A 15,414-nucleotide genomic window follows, 5' to 3' on the forward strand; every position below is an offset into this window, starting at 1 on the left:
CACAGGTTAATAATAAGTGTTATGGGAGCAAAGCACACATCTAATTCTACCAAAGGAAGTGTGGGAAAGTACACCAAAGATGTGGTTTTTCAGTGGAACTTGCCAGGAAGAGGAGTGTGGGAAGAGCATTCTGGATATAAGCAGCACGGCGTGCAAAGTGTCGTGAGTGTAGAGGAGCAAGGCATGTCTGTGGGGAGGACTAGTGGGTAATGAACCAGAAGACTTAAGCAGAGACTTGACTGTAAAGGATCTTGGGATGCTAAGGAGTTTGGCCCTGACCTTCCAGATGTATTCTCTATCAATAGGGGAGAAATTGGTAAGCCCAGAGAAAGCAGCCATAAACATGCTCCATACAGCATGGAGCCTGAGAGCCATGAGGTAGACCAGTCCTTCCCCTCTGTCTTGTTGAGGCCTAAAAGGTAGGAGATGTTTGTACATGCAGAAGCCTTTAGCCACGGTAATGTGGATTGTCCCATAAAGATAAGTTTCCTAATCCCTTGTATCCCATAGTCAGTAAGATCAGGAGCAGGAATAAACCAAAGGCCTCAGAGGCTGAGGTGTGTTTGTGTGTGGTAGTAGTTGTTGGTTTTGTAGGCAGGCAGGAGGGAACATTCTTGGCCATTAGAGGCTTAAAGATATTTGACAGTCTGGTCAAGTGTCTCTGATGGCTAATTGAACTTGGCCCAAGGCAGGGAATGCAGAGGCCCTCTTCACCTACTACACAGTTTTGCAATGGGCTCACCCAACCCAAGATTTTTAAACATATACTTTGGGACATCTTTGAAGCCAAGACAAGTACACTTTTGTAACAATAATACTAATCTCAATAATAAAAATAATATCAGTGTTATTAAATGTTGTGTCCTTCCAAAATTCATATACTGGAATAAGGTTTAATCTCGAATGTGGCTGTATTTAGAGATGGGAACTTTAAGGAAATAATTATGACTAAATGAAGTCACAAGGGGTGGGGCCCTGATCCAATAGGATTAGTGTCCTTATAAGAATAGAGAGATCACTCTCTCTAGGCACAAACACACCAAGGAACATAGCTGAGATGATGTCTGTCTGCCAGCCAGGAAGCCCTCACCAAGAACTAAATTTGTCAGCACCTTTATCTGGGACTTCTAGCTTCCAGAACTGTAAGAAGATAAATCTCTGTTGTTTAAGCCGCTGAGTCTATGGTATTTTGTTACAGCAACCCAAGCTAATAAAAATAGCAAGAATAGTTAACATTTATGGAGCACTTATTATGGGCAAGTCATTGTTATAGGTGCTAGTCATAATTGCTTCATACTTATTAACTGTATTAATGGTAGGCACCATTATCTCCGTGTTGTGTGTGTGTGTGTGTGTGTGTGTGTGTGTGTTTTGTTTGTTTGTTTTGAGACAGGGTCTTACTCTGTCACCTAGGCTGGAGTGCAGTGGTATGACATCGGCTTACTGTAGCCTCCAACTCCTGGGTTCAAGTGATTCTCCTGCCTCGGCCACCCCAGTAGCTGGGATTACAGGCGTGCACCATGACAACTGGCTAATTTTTGTATTTTTAGTAGAGATGAGGCGCCATGTCACCCAGGCTGGTCACGAACTCCTGAGCTCAGGTGATCCTCCCTCTTTGGCCTCCCAAACTGCTGGGATTACAGGCATGAGCAACCGCGTTTGGCCCATTATCTCCATTTTACATTTGAGGAAACTGAGGTTTAGTAATTCACCAGAGGCAATGCAGCTAATGTGTGGTAGAGGTGAAATTCAAACCCAGCAAAGTGCCCCAGAGAGCCTTCTCATCATTTACACTGCTGGTCATCGAGATATTCATTGGAAAGGTCTGTGTGCTGAGTAGAGTTTCTCACTGAGCAGGGACCCAGGACCTTGGCCAATTCTCTGCCAGTCAACTTATTTAGACCAGCATCAAAAGACCTCTTTCTCCCTGCATGTCCCTTGCTGGGTGGCTTGATTTTTCCTCAGAGGGGCTGGAACCCTTCCACAGATATCACTAGAGTCCCAGGACCATTCCTGCCTTCTTTTTCCCATGAAGAGCAAGCATTATTCAGACACCCCACCCTTGCCTGCACATTGAGATGGGAACTGAGAGTTGTAAAAAGGCTTTGAATAACCACAGAAATAATTTTTTTTTGTAATCATTTTGGATCCATTTGCCCATTACCCATTTGAGAAAAACCTTGCAGAAAAGCAATTTCCTAATATGGCACTTTGGATATACAATGTAAACATTTTCTTCCTGGGACAAATAGGCTTGAGATTTGCTAAACTCTCCAGAGACACATTTTTCTTTCTATTTTCTTTTCTGTGATGTGATATGACATTATAGTGTGTTGGGGATGGAGGGGAGTCTTGTGTACTTACGCATTTTCCCATTGATTCTCATGTTATTTCAATTGTACATTATTTTCCCAGAAAAATTGTCATAAACCATTTGGAATGGCCATGCTTTTAATGGGTGCTAAAGATTTTTCTCTCTAGCGTTGTCATCATTAATAGGCTCTCCAAGAGGTTCATTGTCCCATGTTGAATTGGTGGTGAAACTCCCAAGCTCCTACTCCCTCATTGCGCCACATTCACCCCACAGCGAGTCTTTCTTTCTGGCCCTGGCTTGAATTTAAGCTTCAAGATGGAAAGATCTGGCAAAAATCTGACACTAAATAGCTTTGTCCTGTCACTTAGTTTTAAGTATTCCTCTGTCCAATGAAGTGCAGGTTGACTTGAAGCCAAAAGTTTATCCTGTGCTCCAGATAACTCCACACCAGATCTCAGAGCAAGTTCCGAAGGCAGAATCCTCTTCCATTCAGGCTTTTCCATTCCTCACCAGGGGCCCTCAGGGCCAGTCCTGCAGGACAGTCATTCATATGGCTTCCAAGATCCCAACCCCCTCTAAAGCCACTCTCCACATGTTTTTCTAAGCCTTTTCTGCAATTTTCTGCTGCTTTTCTTCTGTTATTTCCATCTCTTTTTCTTCCTACTGCTTGGCAGAACCATTGTCAGAAATGCGTTCCCTTCTGCTAGCTCTGTCACTGTCTACATGAGCAGTCTCTTGCGATGCATTCCTGGAATCTTCTCTGTTGCACTTTGTGCTAAGTGAATGCCAGCAGTCAGCTAGAAACTTAAGTGAATGGCTTACATTGTAATTCCTAGAGGTGGTGCCTGACATAAATCAAGGCAGATTTGCTAAATAACTTTTTTTTTTTTTGAGATCGAGTCTCATTCTGTCACCAGGCTGGAGTGAAGTGGCGCGGTCTCGGCTCACTGCAGCCTCCGCCTCCCAGGTTCAAGCGATTCCCCCTCAGCCTCCCGAGTAGCTGGGACTACAGGCACACACTACCGTGCCAGGCTAATTTTTTGTATTTTAGTAGAGACAGGGTTTCATCATGTTGACCAGGATGGTCTCAATCTCCTGACCTTGTGATCCGCCCACCTCAGCCTCCCAAAGTGCTGGGATTACAGGCATGAACCACCACACTTGGCAGCTAAATAAATTTTAAAGAAAAGGATGGTCCTTGGGCACATCTTTGGCACCTTTACACAAATGTGTTATTTTCAGAGGAAACGAACAAAAAGACATAGTACAGTGTTTGTTAATATTAATTCTAATAATTCTAATAGCAGCTAGGTATTGAGTAGCTATTAAAGATATATATTTATATGGCTGGGTGCAGTGGCTCACAGTTGTAATCCCAGCACTTTGAGGAGCCGAGGTGAGTGGATCACTTGGGGACAGGAGTTTGAGACCAGTCTGACCAACATGGCAAAACCCCATCTCCACCAAAAATACAAAAATTAGCCAGCTGTGGTGACATGCGCCTGTAATCCCAGCTACTCGGGAGGCTGAGGCAGGAGAATCAGTTGAACCCAGGAGGCAGAGGTTGCAGTGAGCTGAGATCACACCACTGCACTCCAGCCTGGGTGACAGAGTAAGACTTTATCTCAAAAAATAAATAAATAAAAATTAAAAAATATATATACATATGTGTATAATTTCATTTCATATTCTTAGTTTAACTCCACAGCAACCCAACAAAGGAGGTTGTGTAATTAGCACCATTTACAAATGCAGAGAAAGGTTAAGGACCTTTCCAAGATCATAGACCTAGGAAGGTTGTATGGAGAAAGGACACTGAATAACCAAAGATGTTAAGACTTCTCAATCAAATGATGCAGAGCAAAAATTATGAAGCCGAAAGGGGCCTGAATGGCAGGAGAGTTTGAGGGTGAGGCCAGCCAGAAAAGATAGAAGGAATAGGGTAGGAGCTTAGGATGGGGCAGTTGGAAGCACGTGGAGTCCATACTCTCCAACTCCCTCCTACCCCATCTACCACCAAATTGAGTCATCTTTGAAGATTGGTGACAACTGTGAAATGGGCCAGAATGAGCTGGTGGGCCACAGTGCCACCTAAGCATTCATGGATGGTATAGAGGGAAAAACCACCATAATTCTCTTGCACTGGGTGACTCCCAGTTCCTACTAGGCCTCTGGTTTCTCTTTCTTCTGAACTGCTAGCTCAGCCCCTTACCCTGGGTTAGCCCAGGCTTTCAGTTCAGCCCTCCCTGCTGAACCTTCTGGTGGGCCATACTGACTTGGCCCTCAACTCATGCCAGAGAGCTGGCCAGGGATCACTCTGTCTACCAGCATATACCAGCTGTTCCTGACCAGCTCTAGCCTCTTTTGAATCATCAAGAGGACCATTAGGTGAGCTTTGTGAGAGTATGAGGGAGTAGTGAGAGCTTCCTGTAAAAATTCAGTAAGAAAGACAGCCTGGATAAGCAAGAGAGAGCTGTCCTAGGAGTACAAGATGGTGAGAAAGCCCACACAGGCAGCTTCTTGGTTCCCTAACAAACAGCCACAGAGGTGGTGGGAGGGCTCAGGTCTCCCATCCTAGCCAGGGACATTTCCCCTATCAGCCTCATCTTGAGAAAACTTCCTCTTATTTTGCATGGGCACCAAAATAGGAAAGCAAAAGCATTTGCGTTTCAAAAATGCAATGTAAGGCAATTCTTAAACAAAAGAAATAAATTTCTATCAATAAAATTAAATTTCTGTCTGCTGGTCTGTCATTGCATCATGAGAAAATAGCTGGATGGATTGTCACTGTGTGCAGAGACTATGTTTAGGATGACCTGAGTTACAGCTAGACTATGAAGCATGCACCAGATTCTTCAGGGAGAGGTCAGAATTCATCCTCTAGAGAATTTGCAGGCCTTGATTTGCAATCAAGCTCTTTTCACAGCAGCAGTTCCATGTAGCTGAGTTCCATGGTGGATAGCCAGGGATTCATTTATTTAACTGCACCAATAAATCCTAAGCAATCCTTAAGGAAGCCAGCCACTCACAAATAGAATGTCAGCCACTGGGTGAGGAGGCTGGAGCTGAGAGGGGCTTCCTAGTATCCCCCAACCACAAAAAATGAGAAACTTTCCAGCTCATCCACTGCCTCAGACTCCTCTTTACTTCTTCTATGGCCATTGGACTTCAGTGGAAAAACAAAACAACAGTTGGATGCTTGCTAGACACCCCAACACATGCCATTTAGGGGTAGGAGGAAGGGAGACTGGGAGAGGAATGTAGGAAGTAGAGGTCACATGAAATTATGGCTGCTCCAAGGGGGGACACAGTATTCAAGGCATCACGGGAAGTATAGGAGCACAGGCCCTCAGCCAGAATCCCTCTCCTCCCAGCCTCACAGACTCTGGTCGGGCAGCCTGGGGGCTAACTGGTCTGCTGGGAGTTGGATAGTCAGTGAAAGCACTCTGCTCTCCTCCCCTAGCCTGCCTCCAGGTAAATGTGTGTATTTAACTAAACCACAACCACAAAGGCTCATGAAATTTTCCTGGAAGCCAATTAAAGCAAGGAGAGTCACAGTAGTAGATAGAATTAAGCCATGTACCAATTCTTTTTGGCTTACAAGTGCCGGAATTGCTTGTTTATACATTAAGAGCAAAAAAAAAAAGACTGTAGTCTTTTCTCCTAATTGCTATAATTATACTTGTGCCACCCACAAGAGAGGCCGTTGATCTCATTTCTAAAGGGCAATTGTTGTAGCCTGGCCTCTTCTGAGAGCTTTACAAGGTTTTTCTCATTTTCTGATTACCACTGGCCTATTGAGCTGCCAGTAGAAATTTATTTTCTCCCTGGTGCATTTCTCCCCCCGCCCCACCGCCCCCTCTCTCTCTCTCTCTCTCTCTTCCTCCCTCCCTCCTCCTGTCTCTGCTGCTGCTGGGTAGTTACCAGGAAGAGCTCACTTCCTCCTTCCTCAGGATCAAAAGGGATTGCAATTTCTGTGATCAATTGTGTGTGGTTAGACATTCTCAGAATATCCTGAATGTGGAAGTACTCAAAAGCCCATAATCTGGATAATAGTCGTCTGTGCTGGCCACATCCCTTAGGAAAGCCTCAAGAAACCTGGGTCAAAAAATTTACAAACTTTTTTGGCTCATACGCATCGTGCGTTGAATTGGGTGAAGCATTTCCTTCGGGCTACCCGATACACAGCAATCTGAAGTATCATTGTTGCCTTCTACGCGTATCCTTGGAAGTCCTGCCTGAGTCCTTTCCCTGTGTAATCGTGAAGGAATGCTGTTCCAAAGACGTGGGGTCAGAAGGGTGCAATAAATCAATCCAGATACACCCCGAATGAATGGCACATTAAACAGCATTTGTTTTAAGTTCATAGGTCCTCTTGGAAGATGCCTTTTTAGTGCAAGCAAAATTCCTGGGTTGCAGGTATGAAAGGCTATGGGGGTGGGGTGTGGAGGGCTCATAGTCTCTGGGTCATTTTAGCCACAGTTTTTAAAAGTACCAAAAATATCCCCAAAGTGAGTTTGCCCAGCTAACTCTGAATGTGCAGTGCTTTCTGTAGCCCTTACCCTAAGACAGAATTGTCTGATTGCTGTGGATTCTGGGGCGACCCAGACCCTTGCCCATTGGGTTTCCCCCCTTGCTCATTCAGGTAGTGCTGCTGGGCTGGATAGGTGTTTTTGAGAACCTGCCATCCTCAAGGCTGCAAAGATTGAGCTAAAACAAATCTTCCAGTCACATACAATTCTAGCAGAATCATGGAGACATGGCCTGTGGCATTGAGAAGATTAAATTACCAAGCCCGCTGTGCCCCCTCCCCCAAGTAACTGGAATATACTGTTAGAGCTGCATCAGAAAGAACAGAATAGCCTTTAGTCTTCCACAGCCCCTAAGCATTTTGGTAATAAATAATAAAAGGTATTTATTACATGTTACAGTGACATTGTGGAATTCAAATGCAGTTAACCATAACATTTTCTTCCTCAAATGTTAAAAAGAAGGAAAAAAGTATTAGGAGTGGAGAGGCAGGACAGCAGGAACAGTGGCTTTAAAACCTGAGGAATGTGGTAAAGAGAGCCTTGTGTGTTTTTTACAGTCGTAGAATGGGGGTAGAAAGTGGGGAGAAAACATGGGCAGGAAGTCAGGGGATTAGGGCTGCAGGCCTGTCGGTGCCACTGTCTGGCTTTGCTACCTTGGTCAGAAGGACTACCCTCGCTCCATCGCAGCTTCGAAGTTATCATCAGATGAAAGGGTTGAGAGCCTTCCTGTTTTATCAGCTGTTTATTCAGTCCTCTCAAAAGACCTCTGCATCAGGCTTCCCTGAAGTTCAGTGGTACACTCTTCTGAACCATGCTTCCTTTCAACCAAAAGGGGCCAGGCTCAGTCTAGGTAATGGACAAGGGATGAAGAAACAGGCCCTGTGTTTCCCTTGCCTCAATTTATTATGCTGTGGACTGGACAGAAAAGTCTTCCCTGGACTGACTCCCCACAAAGCTACAGGAAGCATCTGGCGGTAGAGGGTAGTGGCTAAAAGCATAAGCTCGGAGTCAAGTTTCGGCTTGGGTTCTAGCCCCGGTCACCTGTAACCATATGTTCCATTACACTGGGACCTTGAGCAAGTTGTTTAACGTCTCTGAGCTACAGAGTCCTTACCTGGAAAATGGTGTATTGTATCTAAAAATGAATGACAGGACCTAGCATAGTCCTTGACACATACACTCTCAATTAATAGTAGCCAAAGAAATGAGCAATAATAAAAGTGTTTCCTAGGCCTTAGTTTTATGCTAGTAACTACGGGTAAATAATGGCTGGGAGCAGGGAAGAAGAGTGCCTTATTTGTATGTAGGAGCCTCTGGCAAGCACACATGAGCTGTTCTGGGTGCTGGCTGGGGAGGTACCACAGCACATCTTAGGAGCCATGCCTGCATTTAAGGAAGGACTGCAAAGGCAAGAAGCAGGAATGAGAGACCTCTTGGATTTTACATCCATTCATTCATTCATTCATTCATTCATTCATCTAGCACTGAGGAGCTATTGCAGTTGTGGCTTTTGGTTACTTGTTCATGTGTCAGACCTTTGCTAGCAGGATTACAGAGATGAATGGCACCATCCGTGCCCTCAGGGAACTGACAGTCTACAGTGCTAAAAGCAAACTGGCAGTGACAATAGAAGATGCTAAGTCTGAGGAAGGTAAGCACAGGGAACACGGGAGGTGGGGTGACTGTTCTGATTTGTCCAGGACTATCTTGATTTTAGCACTAAAAGCCCACATTCCAGGAAGTCCTTCTGTCCCAAGCAAACAGACAGTTGGTCACCCTAGTGGGAGGAGTCAGAGGAGTGGCAGCACCTGAACTAATCTTGCCAAGTCAGAGAGGGCTTCTTGGCAGAAGGGATGGCCTACAAGGAAAGTAGGAATTAGCCAGGCAAGGATGTTGATGAATTGGAGGTGGAGTGGGTCTTAAGTAGAAAGAACCCCACATGCAAAAACCTAGAAGCAGGCAAGACCATGAGGAAGTGGGGAACCCTGGGGAGAGAAGGTGGAAGGCCTTTCTTTGCAGTGGACAGCCATTGCCCTCCAAATGTGTTCCTCTTCTCCTTGATCTCTCGTCTGACTCATGCTGATTGAGAATGTAGATCTGCAAAACTGTGGGAGACGCTGTCTAGGCAACTCTCACATTAGCAGGGAGAAAAGAAGATGAATTTTTCCCAAGGTCCCTTTCAAGTCTTTGATTCTAAACCAAGAATACACCCCATCAGGCCATCCACGAGGCAGGTGTTCACTCTGTGTATAAGATAAATAGCCTGCACCTTCCCTATGTACGTCAGCCGCCTTGAAGAGTGACACAAGTCATCACACAGTTGATTTGGCAGCAATGATGTGTCCATCATAAATGGACCAGCATGGATGTGTTTGCTGGGCCACCACCAGCTGGCTGAGCCACTGTGGAGATGCAAGTTTAATTATTTTGTTTTTCTAAGTGAAAAAAAACTCTTTCCTGGTGAAGCATCACGCCCTTTCCCATGCTCACGAAGACCTAGAGAACTAGCTGGAGTTTGTTTTCTTCCCCATTATTCCCCAAATGTTGCTGTAAAGAATGCTCTCTGACGTGACTTGTTTCTGTCCTTTACAGAGCCTATTCTGTTAATATGAACAGTATTAAATCAAGAGGGTACCTGTTTTGCTTTTCAGCACTTCTTTCCCAACGTGAATCACTTTGGGAAAGGTGATTCCTAGATTGTTAATCCTTTAGGTATGTGTTTCATCCTCTAATATCAGGCTGGCATAGACACACTGGGAAAAAAATAAAAATAAAAACTTAATGTCTTTTCTAAAGCCTGTCCCAGAGAAGAAAAGAACACGGGGAGGAAGGAGTCTTGACATCACTTAATAAAGCTTTATGAGTAACTCCTTTACTACTCTAGATAACATTGCTAATGCATATTGCTCAATGAAAGAAAATGTCCCAGGCTATACTTTACAACAGGCAGAAAACTTTGAGCTGTCTTGCCAATGCTTTATACTAAGTGCCAAATCCTTATTTCTTTCTTAGGCATTTATTGTAATAACATGAATCATGATGCATCACTCTGGTATTCATGTGGCTGCTCAGTGTTAAGTCCCCAGGACCTCCATGGAGTTGACTTTATTTGGTTTTCCACTTCCGTTTCTGAGTGAGAGCCACATGAACTCAGACGTGAAGGCTCACAGGAGCTCAAGTGGGCGGCCCTTTCTGTTGCTGTTTTGGTCTGCCTGTACTCAGTGGTTGTGGTATGTGCAGACCTGAACACTTGAGGGGACATTCAGCTGGAACTACCCCCATTTCCTGTAGTTTCCACTAAAACAAGAGACTTAGGATGATATTCAGGATTGCTCAGACAGTTGCAAACCTCTGGGGCACTTGGAAGAAATGTGGCTATTAATAGACTTTCTGAGCATTGACGTGTATGTTTTCTAACTTCCCATATATAATCCTGAGAGTGGGGCTGGATGTTAAACCCTGGAAGTAGGGAGTTTCCAGAAAACCACTCAGGATATCAGTATTAGGTTTTTGACTTGACGAAGAGTTTGGATGAGTGGCTTCTATATACAAAGGTTAATAATGCCTGTTTCAAAGCCTAAATGGAATGCTGTGCTCATCTCCAACTTTGTGAATGTTCAATTGGCACAGTCAATTCATTCACTTTGAAAGTCTTAACCGTGCTGGTGAACCAGCAGGAGTGCTGTTAGGAATATTTAACATAAGCAAAAAGGAAAGGTAATGAACATTGAGAGCAATTGAAAGGATGATCCTGTGAAAAATATGTGACTTTACCTGAGTGTCTCAGCTGAGTATCAGTCCAGCAGAGCACCAATCACTTGCAGTGGCTGTGGCAAAGACACTGATGGCTTATTCATTGATTTGTACAATAAATATTGTGCCCTGACTACATGCCACTTACTCTGCTAGGCATTGGAGATACAATGCTGGACAAAACCAGACATGCTCCTGTCCTTCCAAACCTAATAATTTGATCTGAGAGACAGATATTAATCAAGTAGTCACATAAAAATACATAAAATGTCAACCTTGACAAGGAATTGGACAAGGTATTATGAAAGGCCTTGACCTAGTTGGGGATATAATGATTGGGCTGAGACTTAAAAGATGAGAAGTAATTAACTAGGATACCACAGGCGGGAAGAGTGCTTCAGGCAGAGGGAACAGCTTGCACATATGAAGTTGAGTGATTCACCCAGTCATACAATTAATAACTAGTAGAGTCAGAGGTGGGTGAAGAGCTCCAGGGGTCTCAGTTAGGAGTCTTACTATCCCTATCTAATAGAACTTTTTGCAATAATGGAAATGTTCTATAGCTATGCTGTTGGATATAGGTAGCCACTAGTTATATGTGGCTATTAGCCCTTAAACTGTGTTTAGTGTGACGAGGAACTGAAGTTTTATTTTATTTTAATTAATTTAAGTATAAATAGCCAAATGTGGCTACCATATTGGAAAGCACAGACCTATATGAACCAAGTCCTGAACTAGCCCAAGCTACATAGGGCAGAAGGTTACTAAAGAGGAGAGGAAATAATTTTTTTTTTCTGAGATAACGATAAGCACATTGACCTGGGGGCTTCATTCATTCACTCTCACTCAAAAACATAAATTTATATATTTGGTACTCACCATGTGCCAGGCACTAGGCTAGTCCTGGAGCTTCTCTGATTGGCAAGACCAATCTCCCATTCTTGAGGTATTCAGAGTCTAGTGAGAGCAGAAACACTCATAGTAGTAACAGCAATACATTGTGGTTGAATTGGCAGGACTTTGCTTTTTTAGGGTTGCTTACAATGAGAAGAACTGAGGGATCATTCTTCTCTAATCCAACACTAGGTGTGCTCAACCCTATAGGCAAAGGTCATGTTTTCTAAATTCCAACTGCTCCATACTCCAAGGTCTTCAAATAAAGAGGGAGGGCTTTAATATAACACACTACACACTTTTAAAAATCTCCCAAATTCAGTATACCAGTATAAAAAAAGAAGTGGATTTGCATTTTCATGTAGGCCTTGCATGCCTCTTCATTTGTACAGCATCTATTGCTGAGTTTGGGGAAGTTGGGCCCCATCAACTGAAATTCTTTATAAATAGGTCATGAGACTTTTACTCAAGGATCTGGTAAATGACATAGAATTTTAGTCAGAGCCAAGCTGTATTTTCATAGGACTTTCAGGCATTGACTTTTGCTTCTCGCACAGGCTAAAAAGGGAGCTAATAACTTTTACATATTTTCTAAAAGCACTTTCTCACAAGCAGTGGCTATTCAAACACTTCAAACACTTAAACCTTCCTGCTATTACACACAGAATGCCAACAGTTATTACATCATTGTAAAAAACACTTCCTGATACTCAATTATACTCATTATGCCTAAATATTTAATTCCTGCCAATACCCAATTTAAATCGTCACTTCAAAATAATTTGTTTCCGATTATTGGGATCTACTAAATTACCTCCTCAAACCTATCACCTGAAAAAACATTACGTGTCAGGGAGAATAAAAAGACTTTCCCCGTTATGAACTCAGGACACTTGCCCAGGGAGCTTCTCCTTATGGCACACTGGTTTCTACAGAGTGTTCTGGCTTACAGCTTGTCCCTGCATCTTGGAGACCCAAGGAGGAAGAACCCAGATGTGTGCCCCCCTGACCTAGTTTGTCACAACTATGACTGTTCAGCAAAATTAGTGGGTGTGGGTTGTGGAGTAAAAAATAACAGAAGCAGAGGCTTACTCAAAATACACTTAATGAGAACCATTTGGGGGGGCTGGAAATCCATATTTTTTAAAAACATCTCAAGGGATTCAGAAATGATTGGTTAACAGACTAGAAAATACAATTGTTTTCAATTAGCATATTTTACTCTGTTACATTTATGACATAATTTTCAGTGTGAAGTTTGTCAATGTCTCCTTTTCCTCTGAATTAGACAAGTACCTCAGGACTTCTTAAGACCAAATTGACTCTCCATCATCTGTATTATTGCTGATAGGGCATTGCATTTCCACCAACAATGCTTACCTAAATTTCTTCATATGTTTCTTTTTTCATCAATGCTTCTTGCACTTCATTCTTTTTTTCTGGGTTAAATTTTGTTCCTGCTAAAGTATATCCTTTGGTATTTCTTTCCATGAAGGCCTTAGTAGTAAACATTTTTAGTTTTTTGGAAGTCTGAACATATCTTTATTTTTGCATCATTTAAGAGTGAAACTTTCACAGATTATAAAAAGCTAAAATAATAGTCATATCCCATAAGCACAGAGAAGATATTATTCCATTGTCTTCTGGAATCCATTGTTGCTTATGAGAAGTCATCTGTTAATAATCTAATTATCTTTCCTTTAAAGGTCATTTGTCTTTTCTTTCTGGTAATATTTATCTTTATTTTCATGTAGTGTGGTTTCAATGATATGTGTTTAGGTTCAGATTTGTGTTTAATTATCATTTTTGGATTCTATGTTCTTTTTCAACTTAAGGATTTATAATTTTCTTTAAGTTTGAAAATATTTCTACCATTGTCTAAAAATACCTCTTGCCCACATGTTGGGTTGTTCATTCTATCTCCATATCTTTTTATCTTCTCTTTTATATGCTTAATGTCTTTATCTCTTTGAAAAGTGTTTCCCTGAGGGAAAATTAGTAAATTAGAGGTAAATGTCAGGAGGTCACTTTGCTGTTTTACTCATATATTCAGGCTCTGAAGTATTTTTAGTGACTATATTTTTCATTACTAGAACCCATATTTGCCATTTAAAAAAAACTCCCTGTTTTCAAAGAATTTTTTGCACATTTCTTTCTTTTTCTGTTGAATATTTTTAAAATGCATATTAAAAATTTCTTTCCAATTTCTCAACTATTTCTATTCTTGTGCATTTGCTCAGAGTCTTTCATGGAAGTTTGTCTTCTTATGTGCTTCTGAGCTCATCTTCAGGGAGAGCTATTTTTCATAGGGGGCATCTCTTTGAAGAGGTCCAAAGTTTGCTTGTGGACCAGTTTTTATGTTAATTTCTCATTCTTGTATTATATAGGTAGCATGAATTTGTAACCTGCCATTGGACAGAGTGCTCTTGGGGTTTCTGTTTCTCATAAGTGACTTTCCCCTCTTCTGCAGTGCCACATACCTGACCTGGTGGATAGAGTTTTCCTAGTGTTTTGTCAAGACAGAACTTCCCAGCGCCTGGATTTAGGCAGAATTTAGGATCTAGTTTTACAGCACACATAGGGTATGTGCTTTCAACATCAGTCCTGAATAGCTGATACTTCCTTAAGCCCTAAGAGTATTCCAGTTCCAACATGACTGTAAGAAATTTTATTTTCAACTTCCATTTTGAGTTCTTTGAGTAATGATTAAAAGCCTAGAATCTAGATTCTGACCACTTGGAATTAAAATAAACAGCTCTGCCACTTACTAGCTATATAACTTTGGGGAAGTTGCTGAATATCTCTATGCCTCAGTTTTCTCAACTATAAAACTATGATAATAACTTTCTCATGGAGTTGTGGGGCTCAAGTAAGTTAATATAGGTGAAATACTGAGGATGGTGCCTGACACATAGCAAGCATTAAATATGTTTTTGCCATCATCTTATTTTCAGCTTGCCTACATATTAAACTTTTTTGTTAATACATTTTATATATATAGGCATATGTTAACATATATTTTAATAGATATAATTTTGTTAAATATATTTTATTAGGTTATATATGTGTCCTATATATAGGTATATGTTAACACATATTTTAATATACATAATTTCGTTAAATGTATTTTGTTATATATGTGTCATATATTTTCTTTCAAAATTTAAAAAATATGTTTTATATATGGATAGCATAAGATTTTCATTCTGTTTTAGAAATATGGCCTTTCTAAAGTGAGGGTACAGTGGTAACAAGCAGGATATGGGAAGCTTATATTATATTCAGTTGCTATATGCAGGATTTGGGGCCTCTGACTTCTCAGTGGTTGAATTCTTTTTTCCTCATTAAAGGCTCAGCTGGGCTCTGCTATCCTTCTCTCCTTCCCATGGCTGTCACTGCTAATCTTCACAAATTCATCTTTATTTTGAAGGTCATGGGACTCCAGAGATGTTTAGATGTATTTGAGCTGGCAGGAGAATTATTTTACTTCATTCATTCCTACATACAAAAGGTTTTTTATTTTGTGTTTTACCATTTTATTTGACCACACCAGCAAGTCTGTTCAACTGAATGTGGTATTTTCACAAGGAATAATGATCTGAGGAAAGGGGGCCTGTTCCCGAAAGTGGGATTGTAGATGCTAGTCTTGGCTCAATTTCTGGGGTTTATTAAAAGAGTGTTTATAAAACCACTCTATTTTTATTTACCAAGAATATTAGTGGGGGAAAGGGGCAAGAAAAAAATGGCCTGGGACTCAAAATTCTCTGAGGATAAATCAATCATTAAGTAGATCATATTTACATGAATAACCAAGACTTGATGCAATGTGTCAGCCTACTCAGCCCCTAGCCACAGGTCAGCAAGGATTTAATGTACAATCGACCTTCTCTCATTCTACAGAAATAAATGAAAAACTAGTCA

The 15,414-nt window shown here is 41.7% G+C and overlaps 1 long non-coding RNA gene across 8 annotated transcripts in view; it reads right to left on the bottom strand.

Moving 5' to 3' along the window:
• LOC134737591 (uncharacterized) overlaps nucleotides 1-15,414 on the bottom strand; it is a 178,820-nt gene that overhangs the window by 73,828 nt on the left and 89,578 nt on the right. For 5 of the 8 annotated variants that reach the window (XR_010122615.1, XR_010122619.1, XR_010122618.1 and 2 more), the window contains exon 3: nucleotides 11,479-11,556. The exons of 1 other annotated variant lie outside the window; for it this stretch is intronic. This is a non-coding gene — a long non-coding RNA (uncharacterized LOC134737591). Of the gene's footprint in view, nucleotides 1-9,481; nucleotides 9,600-11,478; nucleotides 11,557-15,414 lie in introns of all 8 variants that reach the window. 2 more of the 8 variants (XR_010122617.1, XR_010122614.1) reach the window with 1 other exon arrangement.

The sequence above is a fragment of the Pongo pygmaeus genome, chromosome 10 (genome assembly GCF_028885625.2).
Source record: "Pongo pygmaeus isolate AG05252 chromosome 10, NHGRI_mPonPyg2-v2.0_pri, whole genome shotgun sequence".
Lineage (NCBI taxonomy): Eukaryota > Metazoa > Chordata > Mammalia > Primates > Hominidae > Pongo > Pongo pygmaeus.